Genomic DNA, 18,244 nt, shown 5'->3' with positions numbered 1-18,244 from the left:
TTGGACCTTAAGCCAGACGTGTCAATTGTCTCTTACGTCTGGAGGCTGGAAGTTCTGGAGGAGAAGGGTTCAGCGGGGTTGGGTCCTCCTGCGGCCTCTCTCCTTGGCGCGTGGACAACCGTCTTCTGCCTGTGTCCTCAGCTGGTCTTCTCTCTGTGAACATCTGTGCAGGCCCCTCCTCCTCTTATGGGGACGTCAGTCATATTGGATCAGGTCTCACCATAGTGAATTCATCTTAACTTCATTATGTCTGTGAAGATCTCATCTCCAATATGGACACGTTCTGAGCTACTAAGAGGTAGGATTCCGACATAAAAACTCAGGGGTGGAGGGACACGGCCCGCCCCCTAGGGAGCTTCCTCCTCTCCTCCGAGCACCTGGCCAGTCCGCGGCTCCGCTCACACTCACCTTCAACCACCAGATCCCAGAGCCTCAGGGAGGAGACGGTGGGTCTGGCTTGGGTAGTTCGTACTATGTAGGCGCTGCTGGCCGCAGAGGGTGGGGTCCCGTGGTGTGTCAGTGGGGGTAGGCCGAATGCTGTGACAGACGCCCCCGCAATCTCGGTGGCTTCACGTAATCTGCATTTGTCCTCACTGTGGTACAGCCCGGTGTGGGTGTCGGGGTGCTGCTCCCGCTGTCGCCTGTCACAGGCATCTCTGTGGAAGCCCAGAGGCCGGCCGGGCTCTGTGTGAAGGCACAGCTCTGCTCAGCTCGGATTCCACCAGGTGAAGGTCAGAGGGAGCCGTGTGTGACCTGAGCCTGAGCAGCACAGTCCCCACGACTGGCCACACCCATTCTCCAAAGGGTCTGTTCCTCTTCCAGCGAATGCTCTCCCGAGTGGCACAGTCACAGGGTTCACCCACATGACTGATTGTTCTGGTTTTTCCAGGTCAGAAGTGGCTCATGGGATGCAGGACTTTTCGTCAGAAAACGGGGACAGCCCCAGGCAAGTGAGGATGACTTGGTCACTCTACCGTTGGCTCAGCCACATATTTTCAATGGCTGGGGTAACCGGCTCGCCACCCTGGAACGAAGGAGACACGGAGGGAACTGTGCACGCTGCTGTGACCGCCGGCCTCCTGACAGATGCCCGTGTTCCCAATCTCATCCATGGAGCTCCTATAAACAGCTGGCCTGCAGGCAGAATTTGGTCAGGCACCTGCAGACTGCTTTCTAAAAAAAATGTGGCCAGGTCTCACGGTTGGGAGATTGGAATTTAAAATGCAGATATCTAACCTCTGTTGAGAACCCGAGAGGTCCGGCAGTGCTGGGCTGTCGTTCCCTGTGGCCACAACTGTGCGGAGCTGCGTGGAGGGCCCCAGGGGACAGGGGGCCCGGTCTCCCCGCTGCACCGTGACTGTCTCCATTCCCTCTTCTCTCGCGTCCGGCCCACTGACGGGACATCTCCAGCCGGCCTGCTGAGAAGGTCGAGTTTGCAACAGACAGTGTTTGTTTCTTTGCTTTGACTTAATTCACCTTCGAAGAAGAAATTTCAGTCTGGATTTTTTTTCCTCATGAGACACTAATCCGGTCGTCAGGGTCATGGTAAACACCACCCCCATCTCGGCTCTGGCATCTGTTCTACTTTCTGGGGGAGAAGGAGGTGAGGAAAAGGCAGCTGGCTGGGCGAGGGTTTAGAAGGGACGCTCCCCATAGTGATTTTGAGCCCGTCAAGCCCGCTGACCACTTCTGCCTGAATCACCCCCCTCCCCCTTCTAACGCCCTGATGCACAGGCAGGAGGGGAACGTTGGCATTTTGGGCCCTCAGAGCAGATTCGGTCACCTGTCATTTTTCTTAGCAATGGGGACACCACCAGCTTTTGGGCATGTCTTGGAGAGTCAGACACTTCTTTCTGTTCACCAGCCAAGGAAGGTGGCCGTGGAAGGGCTCGGTGTTTGCTCTGAAATTGGACCCACGGTTTGGACTGCACTCGGAGGCTCCTCACGCATCCGCTTTTCTCTCTGATCCAAAGCAGGAGGGAAAAAGGAGAGACGGTGGTGCTGATGTTGGCGAAATTCTGAGAAAATGCGGTCCGAGTTCATCTCGAGGACCTCGGCGCAGTTCTTCTGGTGGGGCGGAAAGCCGAGACCCTTCCTGACCGCAGTGGACACTTCAGATGAGGGGGTGGAGATAGGAAAAGGGGGCTTCGTGAGTGGGTGGGGTGTGTGTGCGGCCGGGTCTCATTCAGTGCAGTGGGAAGTGGTTTTCAGAAATATTTACTCACTGACCAAATGTTTCCTGGGATTCTCTGTGTCTGATGCTGTGTAGGGCCTGGGGCGGCGTGGTAGTGTGTCATGTAAAGAGATTTAGGACGAGGCGTTGGCTCTGGCGTCTAGGCAGGCCGAGAAGTCCCAGGAGCTGCGGGATGCAGCCAGGCCAGGGGGACCCTCCAGAAGTGACCTGGGTGGGGCGTGGACCAGGACCACATTTCTGCTGGGAAAGAGAACAGACATCTGTGCAAATCCTCCTCCGTCCCTCCCTCCATCCCTCCCTCCCTCCCTCCCACAAGCATTGGTTGAGCAAATGCTGTGTGTCGGTCACTTAGAGTGATTCCATGCGGAACAGGACGGGGCTCACTTGCTTGTGGGGGTCACAAACTGGCAGGGAGACAGACTTGTCCCCCAACACAGGCCAAGCACCACACCCTGAGAGAGGTGTGTGGGAGGTCCCCAGAATGCAGAGCAGCCCAGGCCTCTCGCTATTCGCTGGCTGCCTGGCAGGTTCTGTTCCCGATATACCGTGTACACACCCCTCTCCCTGAACATTTGATTTGTTCCAACAAAATCCTATTCATCCGAACACCAGTCGATGAAAACTCGCCAATTAAGTGCATTCAGATGGAGCCCCGCGCAGCCCATGTTTTGGCTGCAGGTTGAGGCGTCCTCTGCCACCTTCTGGGGCGACAGTGTGTTCTGTACTTCTCCCTCTGTGCTGGGGGCCGTGCCCTGAAAAACAGTGGGAGGAGAAGCCTTCACTGTCTGTGCCGCATTGGTCGGTGCTGCCCTTGGGCATCCTCACAGTCTCCGGGGCGTCCGTGAACCTTCTTGGTGGTCCTGGGGTCTCTTGGGCAGGCTCTCATGCCTGTCCGTGTGGGCTGCGCATCAGGCAGGGGCTGCCTCCAGGGAAGGACCCCTGTCCTGGCTGGTGGACTCCTGTTCTGTCCCAGTTTTGGGCAGCACCACCCCAGCTGTTCCCCAAGTTTTGTTCTTTTCAACAGATCCCGGAGGGAAGTTGAGTGGTGTGCATTTCTGTCCTGGGGGCGGGGAGGGGCATTCTCTCCCGTCATTCTCATCTGTCTTGTGTGCCCACACCACACTCACCTGATTCTCTCTAAGGTCCCTGTGGTCAGCGTGGGGTGGACGCCTCCCATCCTCCTGGGCACCAGAAGACCCTGGTCCAAACCCATCAGATGGTCCAGCCCCCACATTCCGCAGGACTGGCTCAGGGATGTGCGTGCGGAAAAGTGCTGGCCAGTGAGCTCAGAACCAGGACTTCCTTGGGGCCCAGTGGGGAAGAAATACCTCTTTTCCCTGCAGCTTGACATTCCCAGCACCCGGGATTCCTCGTTTGCACCTTTCAACGTGCCACTGGGTTAAAGAGCCTCCCGTGAATTTCCCGTTGTCAGTAGCTGCTGATTAGTCCTTTGATGTCGTCCACTCTGGACGGTGCAGAGACCCATTCTCTCGCTGTCTCTGTGTTGGAGGGGACATTCTGTGATGTTCCTGGCCAGCACGCTGGACACGCCGCACCAGCCGCTTCATTTGTGTTGACGCTGGTGTCCTGAGCCGTGTGCTGATATTTATCCATTTGCTCTGAAGTCACTTGATTTTGCAGGGGTCGTGCCATCTTTCAGGACTTGGGGTCTCCCCCAGCTTTGTGTAATCATGTCTTTCTTCCCTTCGGCCCATGGCAACAGTTACAGCACCGAGCCATGAGTTAAGCCTCAGCCATCTGCTCCAGGTTTAAAGTCTTTGGCCTAATTCCAAGAGAGGTAGAGGCTGGGAAGGGAGGCCAGTCTCTCCTGGTGGTGGACTGTGGGTGGTCAGAGCATTCTGTGGGACTCCTGGCTGGTCTGGTCCAGCCAGGTGGCCGTGAGGATGAGGGAGGGACAGAGGGCAAGGTGCCCCGGACCCGGAGCCCCATCCACTCTCTCACGCCTCCGTCCCCACTGCTGTCTGATGGACGCATTCCACCCATTTCATCCAGCTTCCCTCATTATTCTATTTTTCAAAACTGGTCTTGCTTATCTAGAAAAAGTTTAGGCCCACTTGTCAAAACCTGCCCCTCTGACTCCTAAACACCCTTGTGATTACAAATACATTAAATTGACTGATTCAGAAAGACCTGGAAGGCTTGCAAATGTAGAGTCCTCTCATCCAGGAGAGCACTGCTTTGGTCTCTGTGTATTTAGGTCTTCTAGAATGTTCTCTAGCAAGATGCTGTGGTTTACTTCTATAGATTTTGCAGAGCTATTCCTGAGTTTACTCCTAAAGATTTTATCATTTTTTTAAAAAAGCAAGTGTGAAGAGGCTATATTTACATGTATATTATGTTATATTTTCTATATACGTTTACTCTATTTGCCTTTCAGAAAATGCAATCTTAAATATATTTATAAATTCTGTTTGGTTCTGTTTTTCTAATTTCTTACTTTTTCTTTTATCTTTATTAATCCCCTCCTTCTGCTCTCCTTGTGTTTATTTTTCCCTTTTTCATTTCCTTGCTTTGATGCTTTCTTCCCTTAGTGTAGTCATTTCTTGTTCAAATATGAAAGCATTTCAATTTCTCATTTTTCCCCTTCCAGTGCAGGCTTGGCCAGGCCCCACACATTGTTATGTGGCTTGTCGTTCTTTATATTTTATAAATAAATTCAGATTTCAGTTTGGATTTCTCCTTTGCTTGGACTCACTTTACAAAGGGAATTTTAGGTGCTGGCAGGACGGAACTTTTTGTTTCTGTATTGTTGCTTCTTCTTCAGCTATGAGGTCAGAGAAAGTCCTTCACTTTGAAATTTATTCGAGTTTCTTTTGGCCAGTTCTATATGATGGGCTTTTATAGACATCCACGAACTTTTGAAAACGATGTTCTTCTGTCTTGAGGACACAGAATTGAATATGTTTCTACGTGTCATGCTTTTAACAAATATTAACTGAATGCTCAGTAGTGGGTGAAGTTAGGCTGGGTCTTGAAGCTGAGGAAAATGAGAGATAGTTGTCTGTGAACCCGCCCCCAAGGCTTAGCTTCTAGTGAGAGCGGGGGAGGGGCAGTTAACTGGATAATCACCAACACTGACCTCAAATGTTTGGTGAGAGACACAGGGTGTCCTGCAGAACCCCCAAGGACCCCAGGAAGGTTCTCTGTAGGAAGAAACATCTAAGCTTAATAGCATCTCAAGTCTGCTTTGTACACTTGAGCGCTAGGTTATTTGGTCCATAAAGCTTCATGACTATTACGTCGTCATGGTGGACTAGCTTTTGACTGTGGAGATACAAAGTAAACCTCTGTCATGCTCTCTGCCTGGCATTCCAACAGTCCCAAGCGGCTGCTTCTTTGGTTTGCTATATATATATATATATCTTTATGCATATAGACAAGCATACATAAGTTTCATTGATGTGTGTGCAACTTTGTGTATCTCCTTATATTTAGTCTAGGGGGCTTGATTTTAGGTGTGTGTCTTATAAGCAGTGTGATAGCATGTGTTCGTTTTGAACCCAACGGGTTAAAATGACTTAAAATAGCCTTTATTCTCCTTATAGACAAAACGATAGCACTGGCCACATGGGTGACTAAGTAAAGACTTCATAGTTTCATAGGCAACGCGTCACTTGCCATGTGCCAGTCACTATTCGAAGGGCTTCGCATGGATTAAGTCTGTTGATTCCAGAAGCAATCCTCTGAGGCTGGAACTAAGCTCACACCCATTTTGCTGGTGAGAAACTGAGGCACAGAGGCAGCAGGAAGCGTGTCCTGGGTCTCACAGCTCAGGCCTGGGCAGTCGGGGTCTGCTCCCAGGCAGCCTGGCCCCCAGAGCACATGCCCCTCTGTCACCCCTCACTGGCCACGGGCCGAGATGGATCACTTGGGAAGGGGGAGGAATGAGGCAGGGTGGCCACAGTCTGTCCTCCCAGGATGGAGGGGGTTCTAGGTGACAGGGGAGGTCCACTGATGTTGGACCTTGGGCCTCTGCAGTGGTCTCTACAGAATCCTCAGAGGCCTCAGAATGTGGGGGAGGAGGCGATCTTGGGGGACCATCTGGGATTTAGGGGACGTGCTATCATTTCACAGCAGAGGGAGGCACTTCGTTCACAGCTGCTTTTTGATCTCCTCTGCGCCTTCTTCCACGAGAAGAGGTCCTGTGAGCACCCGAGACAACAGGGTCTTCAGGGTGGGAGAAAGGGTCCTTTCACATCCGCCCCGGGCCTCTGTCCTTTGGAGACCCTCCTTGTCCTGGGGGTTGGAGGCTGTGGGAGGATCAAAGCTGTGACAAGGACAGGGTTGGAGGGGCCGTCAGGACAACCGGTGGCCCAAACTGGGGGTACGGTGTCCCTGCAGGAAACAGGTGGGGAGCCCACCTGGGCCTGGGGCTGCCTGGGGAGGCCCACTCCCCAGTGGGAGCTGGCCAGGCAGTGTCCACCTGAAGGCGGGTTATGGGGGGCCGGATGGGAGAGCGCCTTGTTTCGAATGGCCCTCCTTTCTCTCACCAAGGCTCCTCCTTCCCCCTGGGCCTCCTCTGACTTCCTCCCCGAGATAACCCCACTGACTTCCTGTAGCCCGTACACAGCCCCGAGTGGTCTGCTGCCCCACCCTAGGGAGAGCTAGGTGCCCACCTGCGTGTCTGCCAGACCAGACAAAACCCGCCCTTCCCCCCTTCCCCCCTTCCCCCCTTCCCCCCTTCCCCCTGCATCTCCCTTCTTTACTGATGGATGAAACACTTGAACCGTCAGGATGAGCAAAATGCAGGTCTCTGTCACCTTGGGGAGGGCGAGCTGAGGAGGGAAGGGGACCGCTCAGCTGCTTCTCTTGGTGGTGTTCCCTGAGGGCCCCCCGCTGCCTCAGCCTGGAAAGGGGGTGTCTGATGCTGGGATAGGAGGGTAGGGGCTACCTCTCTGTGCCTGGCAGACCCACTCCTGGCACCTGGCGAATTAGGGGCTCGGTGCTTGGTGTGGCCCCCCCAGTCTCAGTCCCTTGCCCCTTTCTACCCGCCACCTGGAGTTGGGACTAACGGCGTTGGGCCAGGCCAGGTGGGAGCAGCTGGGCTACTGTTTCTTTGCCCATAGAAGTGAGGACAAGGGGAGTTACCCCCAAAAGTCAGAGATCTCCAGGGCAGGCAGTGGGTTCCCCGCTGGTCGGAGCTGGGATGATGCTACTGGACATGTCCTGAGACCCCCGGCACTATGCCCCCCAAACCCAAGCAACGCACAGAGTCACAGAGCAGCTGGCCCTGAACCTAGAGGCCGAATCAATCTGTCTGGGGTGCAGCCCTGGGGTCGATGTTTCCAGGAAGCTTCCCAGACAGGTTTGGAAACTACTGCCTTAGCATAAAATGATGGCTTATTAGGTTAGGGCTGCCAGAAAAAAAAAACACAAGATGCCTAGGTAGGTTTGCACTTCAGACAAACAATGGACCCTTTGGAAGATAAATATGACCCAAATGTGGTGTAGGACAAGTTCAACATATTATACCCCTTCTCTCTTTTTTTTTTTTGCTAAAGTTTGCAATTCTATACTAGATTTTTAAAAATTTCTCTCAACTTGAAGAGCCATGGAAGCATCAAGCATTTACTGGGCACTCACTGTATTCCAAGCAGGAGTGAAGCCCTTCTGTCCTTGAAGATGTTCTAACTGGGAGCAGGGACAGGGGACGAAGCTGACAAAATCAGGTTATTAACACAAGACCCCGCAGCTGGCCAAGGTGGCCCCGGAGATCATGAGACAGTAACTGATGGACCATGGTGGGGGCGGGCAGGGCTACGTGAGTGTGAGCAGGTGGGGGAGTCACCGGGGGGCGTGGCTGTGGCTGAGATGGGGGTGGAGTGGAGGGCCAGGGAGGGAGGTGGCACTCCCAGGCCGGAATGACAGTCCAGGTGAAGGGAACAGCAAGTGGGGACTCGGGGTGGGGAACGTGGTCTTAGTGTGTCCCCGGAAGATGGAGGAAGCCAGTGAGGCTGAAGTGCAGGGGGGCGGGCAGGGGCGCGGGTAACATGGGTTCACGGGCCTTGGGGGGTGGTCAGACTGGCACCTGATTTAGAAGAGAATATTTTTAAAAATCTAGTGAAATGTGAGATGCCTTTCTTGAATAATAGAAATACGTAAAGGTGACTCAAGAAGCCCTAAAAAATTCCCTACGTAGAATAACCATAAAGACATTTAAAACTTTATGGGAGGAATCATGACAGTTGTCGAAGAGCTACCATAACACATAGTCGAAGTGATCGTGACGTGACCCGGGTTCCAGCCCCGAAGCAGTTATTCCATTTAGACTTTATCAGACCATCGGAAATGCTCTAAGCCTTCCTGATCCATTGAATGAAGTTGGCCCACTCTGGACACCAACTCTGATGCACTGTCTCATGGACAGAAGCTGCCCGGGGGAGGGGAGGCCCGCTGGCCTCGGGTTCGACTCCAGGCACCGCCACTTGGACTCGAGCACGCAGACTGGCCAGACCTGGTTGTTCAGAGGAGGCTGAGAATCGAATGCTTGGGAGTAACTTCGATTCTGCTGTGCTGCCATCTCACTGTTTTTTTAACACCCAGCAGAAACCAAATCAAAATTTACTGACTGGATTTAACCCCATTCTGCAGCCTTTACGAGAACGGACTGGGAGCCCTGGTTCGAAACAAGGAGCGGTAGGAGAGGCCGTCTCCTTACTACGAACTTTGGTTTCTCTGGAAGGAAAGTTCAGCTGCCTCGTTTGGGAGGGATATAATGAGAGCCACATGTGTGATTTCAAATTTTCTAGTAAAAAAAATCAGAAACAGATGCAATTAATTTTTAAAATATATTTCGTCTACCCCAAATTATCATTTCAACACGTGATAAATATGAAAATGATTGATGAGACACTTTACATTCCTTTTGTGTGGCTTGCAGTCTTTAAAATCTAGTGTGCGTGTTCCACACTTACCGCATACGCGTTTCAATTTAGCTGCCTGGGTCAGAAATAGCTGGTCGCTATTTGGATTTTGCGACGTTCACAGTCGGAAGAGTAGACTCCCACGTCTGAGTTGCTCCAAAAACACTAAGTTTCCCAGGAACTGGGCTGTGCACGCCAGTCCTTTTCCTCTCGCGTCACATCCCGTGGACGAAACCGGCCTGTCTCTTTTCGAGGCGATTTCCCTTTGTAGGGAAAGTGTATGGGTTTTCAAACGCCCCACGTGCCGCGAGTCCCCTAGTGCAGCGGGGCCGGGAGCCTGGACCGCCAGGGCGGCGGCGTGGAAACTGGGAAGCATCTCCAGACTGACCCGTCTCAGCAAAGAGAAGCACTCTTCAGTGTTTATGGGCTTTTTTTTTTTGATGATTTATGTAAATTGTTATGTAGTGTTGCCAATCACAATGAAAACCTTCTGCACATTGATTCATGTCAGGAAAACGTGAAGTCGTTATTATCGATTTGAGTTGTGACAGTTTCCAACGTCGGCACCGTCCATTCTCGCACCTGTCCAGCGAGGTTGCTGACGAATGGCTTTGACCCCTTTGGAGCTTCGCATTTAGCTCTTCTGTAGGTTAACGTGATGATGGTGAGAAAGCTTGAAGCCAGACTCCCGGTTTTTGTCTTGGGTTATCGAACGGTTAGCAAGTGTGTATCTTCGGATGCAAAGAAATTTCGAGCTGGAGTTAGTACTGCAGCCAATCTTCGTAAAACTCTTTCCTGACTCAACCAAGCGGCCAAGGACATGAGATCACGAGACTCTCAGCCTCCCTCCCGCGGTTCTATACACGGGTGGGATCCACCGCCTGTGTCCATGAGCAGGACAGGATCTCAACTGCCGTCTCCCTGCCGTTTTCAGAGTTGGCTCCAGGAAACCGAACGGCAACTGTGTACATGCATCGCACAGTGGAAGTAAAATATTAAGGAAAACTTCGTCTCTTGTTTTAAAATTCCAATAAATCTGAACTTTTGATTTGCTAGAGCTAAGACTCTAACTGAATTTCCTCTTTGACAGACGTAGAGATTCAAAATGACCTGTGTCACGAGATCAACGTTTTAGAGCAGTTTTAGGCTCACAGAGGACGTGAGGGGCAGGCGCAGAGATGTCCCATCTCGCCCTGCCCACATGCGCACCCCCCATTATCAACGCCCCCACTGATGAACCTTCACCCACGTCATCGCCCTGAGCCCACAGCTCCCCCTAGCGTTCACTCCTGGCATTGCATGTTCTATGGGTGTGGACAGATGTGCGTACTGTCACACAGAGTGGTTCCGTTTCCCTAAAACCCTTCTGTGCTGCGCCTGCTGGCCCCTCCCCACACTCCAGCCCCTGGCAACCGGGGATCTTTTCATCGTCTCTGTAGTTTTGCTTTTTCTAGAATGTCGCGTAGTTGGGATTAAATACTGTGTTGCTTTCCCGAGCGGCTTCTCTCACTTGGTGGTGTGCACTTGTAAGTTTCTTCCGTTCCGAGTCTTTCTGTAATTTGACAGCTCACGGCTTTCTAGCGCCGAGTGGTTTCCCATCGTCCGAGTGCACCGCAGTTTGCTTATCTCTTCGTCTGCCGAAGAGCGTGTTGGTTGTCCCCAAGTTCTGACAATTATGGCTCAAGCTGCTATAAACAGCCGTGCATGGGTTTTGTGTGGACGTGAGTTTTTAACTCATTTAAGTAAATACCAAGGAGTGTGATTGCTGGATCGCATGGTGAGAGTGTGAAGAGTTCTGTAAGAAATGTCCAATAATGGCCCTGGCTGGTGTGGCTCAGTGGATTGAGTGCAGGCCTGTGAACCAAGTAGTTACCAGTTACCAGTTTGATTCCCAGTCAGGGCACATGCCTGGGTTGCGGGCCAGGTCCCCAGCAGGGGCGTGCAAGAGGCAACCACACATTGATGTTTCTCTCCCTCATTCTCCCTCCCTTCCCCTCTCTCTAGAAGTAAATAAGTAAAAAAAAAAAAAACACAAAAAGCAAAAACAAAGAAAACACCCAGTCACAGATACCTCACCAAAGAAGAGACACAGATGGTAAATAAACGCATGAAAAGACGCTTCCCATTCTATGTCACCGGGGCAAATTAAAACGATGACAAACCACTGCACTCGGATCAAAGTGGCCAAAACACTGGGCTGTGAAGACAAGAGTCGCCCTCTAAAGACGGCGGCGCAGGAAGCAGGAAGAGGCCGGTCTGGCAGCTTCATGGCACAAGGCTGCAGCCTCAGCCCCGGGCCTCACCTCCAGACATTTTTAAGAAAAATCGTCCTCCGTCCTGTTTGGGGCAGTGTTATGTTGGGGTCTCTGGTTTTGCAGTGAAACCCGAGCCCCCCCCCAGCCTTTGATGGCAACCTGGGCAGCTCCATCATTTCTGCTCACGTGTCCAGTGGCCCAGCTTAGAAATCCAACTCGTGTTCAGTTGAAATCTTATTTCCTTCCTTCCACCAGGCTTGGCCAAGTCTGGGGCTCCTGGGACCGTCTGGGGGGAAGGAAGATGAGACACGCTGTACGTAACTGTCAAAAAAGGAGGCCAAAGATGCTTGTGAGAGGAAAGGGATTCTTTCTGAGTGAGGACCCCAGGAGGCTTTGGGGGGCCCTGGAACCTGAGAAACCGGCATGTGATTCTGATGGGTGGGCCCCGGGCAGGGCTCTGCCCCCACGAGGGGCCTGTAGTCGTGAGCAAACAAACAGGTGTGGGAGCGGAGTTGGAGACACAGGGCTGACCAGCAGTTCCGACCAGGCCCTGTCCAGGCAGGGAGCACCCACCCTTTGGCCCGGAGTGTGACCCCCACACCCTGCTGAGTTTCCACTAAGTGTGGCTTCTCACCTTCTGTGCTTCTCGGAGAATTAAGTTCCCGTGTCTTTGCTGGCAGGCTTCCTCACTCAGTTTCTGATGGCCCAGGCTGTTCACCCCCACCCCGGCTCATCTGCAAATCTGAGCCAACTCTGGACCCCTCCTCAAGGGAAGCAGCTGCCTCATCTGGGTTTTGCTTTGGCATGGATCCTGTCCCCAGAGGACCACCCCCGCCCCTCCCCAGCTACCCTGGTGGCTGGTTTTACTTCAAGAGTCCCCGCACCCCTTGGTTACAGCCTGTGGGGATAGCACTCTGCCTGCCTCTTGCTGGCCCAGTCCGACTCTCCATCCCCATGTGTGGAACTGGGACTCAGTCCAGCACAGAGCTTTGCCCGCATGAGATGCCCTGGTTGTTGCAGCGCATCCCCTCTGGGGGTCGGCCTCCACTCCGGACGGACACGAGGACCACTCTAGAACCTGGAGCTGCGAGTGACTTTCTAAACCTTTTAGTGCCTTGGTCTCTCCATCAGGAGAACGGGGAAGTTGGAGACCGGGGGCTGCTCCCTCGGCATGCACGGTGTCCCCGGAGCAGCCTGACAGAGCTGGCTGAGGGTGAGGGAGGCGAGGCTGCAAGCGTGCATGGCTTCGATGTCACAGCCTGTCATTGCTTCTCCCGAGAGCCACTGAGTCTGTGTACACAGGACCCTTGGAGTCAGTTTCATTAGACAAAGAGCCGACTTAATTCCAGCCCAGAGAGGCAGCTCAGGACGAGCAGCCACCTTACCTCCCCGAGAGCATCCCCCACCTGACCCCCGGTGCCCCCTGTCACAGGGAAGATGGGGCCGCCGGGCGGTATCGACAGCCATGGCAGACGGGCATTGATCGGGAGTACGGACGAGTCTCTTTCGTTTCCCAGCTCCAGCTGCAAGCAGGTGATGGATGGGTCTCTGGGAGATTTCCTGTCTCCCAGAGCTGGGGACACAGGGATGTCGGTAAGCAGGGTCTGCCTCTCTGCACTGCTCAGTGACGTCGTCAGCTGAGACAAGTCGCTGACCTTTCGGAGGAGAAAAACGGCCCTGCTCCCGGGCAGCAGCCCTGGACGTATGGGCTCGTGATGGTGAAAACTTTAATGTTCAGATGGCTTCGAGGTCTGCTTCCCCTGCAATACTAATGTCCTGCCCCACACGTGTCCTCCTCCCTGGCCCTCTGTTGCCCCCAGAGGTGCTTCTGTTGCAGGGTCACCACACTGGTCCCTGAGTCCCTGCACTCTGGTCCAGAAAAAGCAGGTCCCCAGAACAGAATCAGGGTGCTCAAGCCAAAAAGGCCAGGGGACAGGTGCCAGGCAGGCCCACCTTGGCAGTCCAGGGCACTGCTGCCTCTGGACTCAGCTGGCTTTCAGGGTCCCCCCAGATGTAGCCACCGCAGTGGTGCTGCTACGGTGTCACCGTGACACTGCTGTCCCCACCTGGACATGCCTGCCTCACCCCTGCGTGCTCAGCACCACCTCCTGCAGTGGGTGTCCGGTGAGATTTCCAGAGACGTTCCGGACAGCTCCCGTGGCCGGGGGTGGCTTAGGCAGTTTCTCTCTCCTGGGCACACCACTCTCTCTGGCTCGTTCAGAGTCACGTTCCGGCTCTCGGAGGCATGGGCATCCTGTGTGGCATGGAGACCCTGCCCCTCCCACTATGGAGATCAGCGCTCCCTCGCCGGCCGGCACCCCGGTCAGCAAAAGGGGGGTTGGGAGCTGGTCAGAGGTGTCCGCCTCTCACTGTGCCGCCCCGTCTGCTGGGACCGGGAGGTGAAGGGCAGATGTGGCCAGGTTCCTGGATCAGTGAGGTGCATCTATTACTGATTTGTCTGCGCGGCTTTTCAGGTGTTACCATTTCTTTCCCTTTTACTGTGCGGCCTCGGGCTCCTCCTGGGAGGAGGGGCACAAATATCACATCAGTAAACAAAAATACAGATGTATTGCTGGGACCTGAGGGCCGAGGGGGGTGGCCCCAACACCTGCGTCCTGCCCTGCTCGGGAAAGTGCGAGTGACCGACTCTTTTACAGGGACCTTGTCACTCTGATCGTGGACCCAGCCGAAGCCTGCATGCTGCCCCGGGCCAGTGAGCACCCCTGGGCAGGCCAGTTCTGCTTCTGCTCCCCACTGTCCCCGGCAGGAGCTCAGTAGGCACTGAATGAATGAATGGTGAATGAATGGATCACGCGCTCCCTTCTCCATAGAGTTCTCTGTTAGCGTGGGGTCTCCCAGAGGCTGGGAAGCCGACGCCCCACAGTGCTGAAGCCTGTTACAGCAGGTTGTCCGCTGGCACCTCACCAGGTCTCCCGGCTTCTCCCCTCCCACTCCACTGTCCTGCCTCCTGCCCACCGCCAGAGCACATGGGAGTCTGAGCCTGTCCTCAGCCAGCCCCCAAACCTCCAGGGGCTCCTCGTCCCACACCTACTCTCCTGGGCCCGCAAGTCCCCGTGCTCTGCCCCCAGCCCAGTGGGTCTCATGGCTCACGCCCTCTTGTCACCCACTCAGCTCCGCCAGCAAGGACCCTCCTCAGAGCCCTGCACTCGAGGTGCCCTTTGTATGGGTTGCTCTTCCTCAAATAGCCCCAAGGTTCTCTTTCTGGCTTCCTCCTATTCCTGCTCAAACGCCACCTCTTCCAGGCAGCCTTCTCTGATAGCTCAGGTAAACAAAAACCGAATGACCTTCAGCCTCTTGACTCACATCACCTTCCCTTCCCCTACAGTGCCTCTCTCTGCTGGGTGCCACACTGTGTATAGACTCGCTTATTTGTCTGTTGTCTGAAGAGAGTTGGTGAGGACAGATCGGCACTCGACCCTGTGTCGGCACACGGTGGCAGGCGGTTCCTCTGTGTGGACTAAATTAATGCCGTTTGACAGACAAAGTTGCTGTGACTTGGAGGGGGGAGGACACACCACCAGCAGACCCTGCTGGGGCAGAGACCCAGGTTCTGCCCCCCAAACTGCTGCATTGGGGTGCTCTCCAAGGGAAGCGGATGGTGGCTGCCAGGGACAGGCGCCCTGGGGACAGAGGACTCTCATGACACTGCCGAGAGTGCCTTTTTAGCTCTATTGTACTTTGTAAAAGACAATGAACTGTGTCCATTATCAATAGCACCACAGAAGGAGGGGTCTCAGCTTCTGCCAGTGCCCCGGCGGGTTTGCAAACCAGATTATCACAAAATATAAGTATGTGATGAGGCCTGCCCTCCAGGTCTCCCTCCCTTGTCTGCAGACATTAAATATGTGCACTCTTGCAGCCAAAAAGCAAAGTCTGCTAAGTCCCATGTGAGAGGAGGGACATTTCAAATCTGCTCAAGATCCCCATTAACTTTTTTTTTATATAACTCAATAGCAGATGAAGGAATAAGGCAGATATACAGGGAGGCTAGGCCAGTGTTTCCAAAACCTCCCTGGGGTGTGGTAGGGGGTCAAATGGTGTCCTCTCCAAACTTCACACCCTCCCAGAGCCTCAGGGGGTGACCTTCCTTGGAAAGAGGGCCTTTGCAGGTACGCCCAGTTGGGACCGGTGCCACCGCACTGGAATGGGCCCTAAACCCACTGACTGATGTCCTTGAAGAGGAGAGGACGCAGGCAGGGGCACAGACTGCGGTGCTGCAGCCACAAGCCGTGGCGGACCAGGATCCCCAGAGGAAGAGGGGAGGAGAGGAATCTTCTCTGGAGCCTTGAGGGGGAGGGGAGCCTTGCCCACACCCTGATTTGGGACATCTGGCCCCCCAAACCAGAAGACAATGGGTTTCTGTCATTCAAAGCACCTGCTGGTGGTCGTTTTGCCGCAGGAGCCCCAGGAAAGGAGCCCAGGCATTCGGGATTTTCCCCAGGGCTGCCCGAGCTCACGTCCATCACAGAGCCAAGCGGGGCCAGGAGTGAAGTGAGACGTGGGTTCAGAGCGGTGACCGTCTGGCCCCTGGGGCTTCGCCCTGGGCTGCCATCCTCTGCTCAGGGGCACCCGCTGACCCTCAAGTGCGCTCCCAGAGCCCTGTCTCGGGCAGTTACCTCTTTGCTTCCCTTCCCTCTTGACGCCCTGCCACATGCTCCCCAGGGTGGGCACGCCACTGCGTTGACCAGACCTAAGTACTGTGGCCCCACTGGGTCAAGAATACACGCAGGGCACCCCAATACAGTAAAGCAGATGGCCTTTCTGGGGCAAAGAAAGGCCATCTCTATTCTGTCACTTAGAACCCCCTGCTCCTCCGCCTCCCTCCCCACATATGGCAAGAAGGCACCAGGGTGAGCCTCAGGTGCCCCCACCAGGGGAGGTCAGTGAGAGGCGCTGCCTGCTGGCTCACCTGCTGAAGGGGTGGGACAGGGGTCGCCCCAACGAGCTCCTGGTGACGCTGCTGCTGCTGATCCAGGGACCCCACGTGGTGTGACAGCGCTGTCAGGTCTCTCTGCTCTCCCGTGTCTCACTGGTCTGTCCTCCTGAAGGGACCAGGTGTTTCAGGGACCGTAGTGCACAGACACACCCCAGAAGGTGTCCCAGTGAGGCAACGTCCATCTGTGCCACTCCGGTGTGGATCTGGTCGCGGAGGGAAGGCGGTTTCTTCTCCAGCACAGGGCAGAGGCCCGGCCCTAAGAGCCTGAACAGCCTGAAGAGCCGGAATGAGAACGAGCTCAGACTTTTACTAGCAACTAGGGGGCCAGAGGTGCAGAGAGTTGTGTGACTTGTGTACCCACCAAAGGCTCCTGAGGGCGAATTCAGAGGTGAGCCCTCCTGAAAAGCATCACGTCCACCAAAGGGAGACGGACTAACGCCAGCTGCGCTACGAGCTCTCATCAGTGACCTGTTTCATGCCGAAGAGCGCTAGGGTCTCCGTTTCACCGACGGTGGGAGAGGGAGGTTCAGAGATGGCGAGTGACTTCTCCAAGGTCACACAGCCCGCATGTGTGAGATCGGGGGCCCAGGCTCCTTCCACGGGGCTATGTGTTTTGAGAGTTAAGCCACTTCCAGGGATTACTTGCCACCTGGAATGATCCAGAGAGAACAGAGAAAGGAGACAAGACTTGGGGTGGGGGAGACTTGCCAAGAAGAGCCAAACCATGAAAATTACCAAGTGAAGCTCTTTGGTCCCTTCCCGGTGACGCAGAGGCTGCGACAAAGGGAAGAATGGAGGCCAGAAGGAAGGGGACCCACCGGCAGAAGGAGTCAGAGCAGCTGGGGTTTCCCGGACCCTCCGCGCCTTCCTTCCCGGGTCTGTCCGGGGAGGCAAGGACGCGCCACTCCGCTTTGCCGTGTTCATCGAGGCTGAGGCCCCGTTGGGGTCACGTGTGGGCAGTGGAGACGACAAAGCCCCCTCAGCTGGCCTGGGCATCGGGATGAGTGCCACAGCTGTGGCTCAGTGTCTCACCCTTCTTGGGACAGCAAGGCTGGGCTATACCCTGGATTCTGGGCTGGGCCACCTCGGGTCTCCCTGGGGCCGCCACCTCCCGCCCAGTGGCCTTGGGCATGCAGCTCGGCCCTCCATGCCTGTCTGTCCCCCAGACCCCGGAAAGCGAGGTGACTCACCCATCTCTGCTAAAATGTCATCACCAAACTCCACCTACTGCAGTGCAAGTGGACAAGCCCAGCAGTGGCCCAGAGGGAGACCTCCCTGCAGAGATGGGGGCTCCTGCCTGGTCTCACTCCACCCCCATCTGCCAGGGACCCCCAGCTCAGAGGTTCCTGGTGCCTCCTTACCAAGAGCCTCTCTCTGGAAGCCTCGGTAGCGGAAGACCCAGGAGGTCTTCCCAAGCAGGTGATCATGCCTCCCAAGGGCGCCATTCCACAGTCTGCAGCCCCGGCTGTGACTGATGGCTGTGGACCAAGTGCAGACTGGGGGGGGGGGGGGGGGCCAGGAGGGCGGTTGACGAGGGCAAAGCCTCCTCCTGAACCTCCTCCTCCTCCCTCTGCTGGAGCTGCGTCTCTCTCTTCTCACAGGATGAACGGACCTCCCCGTCAATCAGCACAGAGCTCGCCTCTGAGGAATGCGCAGAACAGATTAGACAGCTGATCAGGCGCTCTGTTAACGTGGCACTTTAATAACAATATCACTTAGATCTCAAGCTGCTTAATTAGATTTTACTCATTGCCATCACTCGCCTCATTTGAACGGCTTGTTGATAATTTATGGTCTTTGTGCATTTTGTTGTTCATTTGGAAAATGGGGAAAAAAAATCACCAGGCAAAGGAAAGCTGGAGAGAAAATGGATTTGACTTTTCCCAAGGCCCAAGGAGTCTCGAGGGTGGAGCCCGAGGCCAGGGAAGAGGCTGCCTGGCATCTTCTGCCCCTT

General features: G+C 54.7%; 1 long non-coding RNA gene across 2 annotated transcripts; it reads right to left on the bottom strand.

Annotated features, from left to right (window-relative positions):
* Positions 1-11,103: 11,103 nt before the first annotated feature.
* LOC119040613 (uncharacterized) lies at positions 11,104-17,737 on the bottom strand. 2 transcript variants are annotated; one of them, XR_008392604.1, is made up of 4 exons: positions 17,652-17,737; positions 16,264-16,396; positions 11,968-12,623; positions 11,104-11,619 (listed from the first exon to the last, which is right to left on the bottom strand). It is a non-coding gene; the product is annotated as an uncharacterized LOC119040613 (long non-coding RNA). The 2 variants fall into 2 exon arrangements; XR_008392605.1 differs by lacking the exon at positions 11,968-12,623.
* Between the last annotated feature and the right edge of the window lie 507 nt (positions 17,738-18,244).

Source organism: Artibeus jamaicensis, unplaced genomic scaffold (genome assembly GCF_021234435.1).
Source record: "Artibeus jamaicensis isolate MK-2021 breed Jamaican fruit bat unplaced genomic scaffold, CSHL_Jam_final contig_685, whole genome shotgun sequence".
Lineage (NCBI taxonomy): Eukaryota > Metazoa > Chordata > Mammalia > Chiroptera > Phyllostomidae > Artibeus > Artibeus jamaicensis.
Note: the sequence above shows the minus strand (reverse complement) of the source record. Positions and strands in the feature narration are given on the sequence as shown.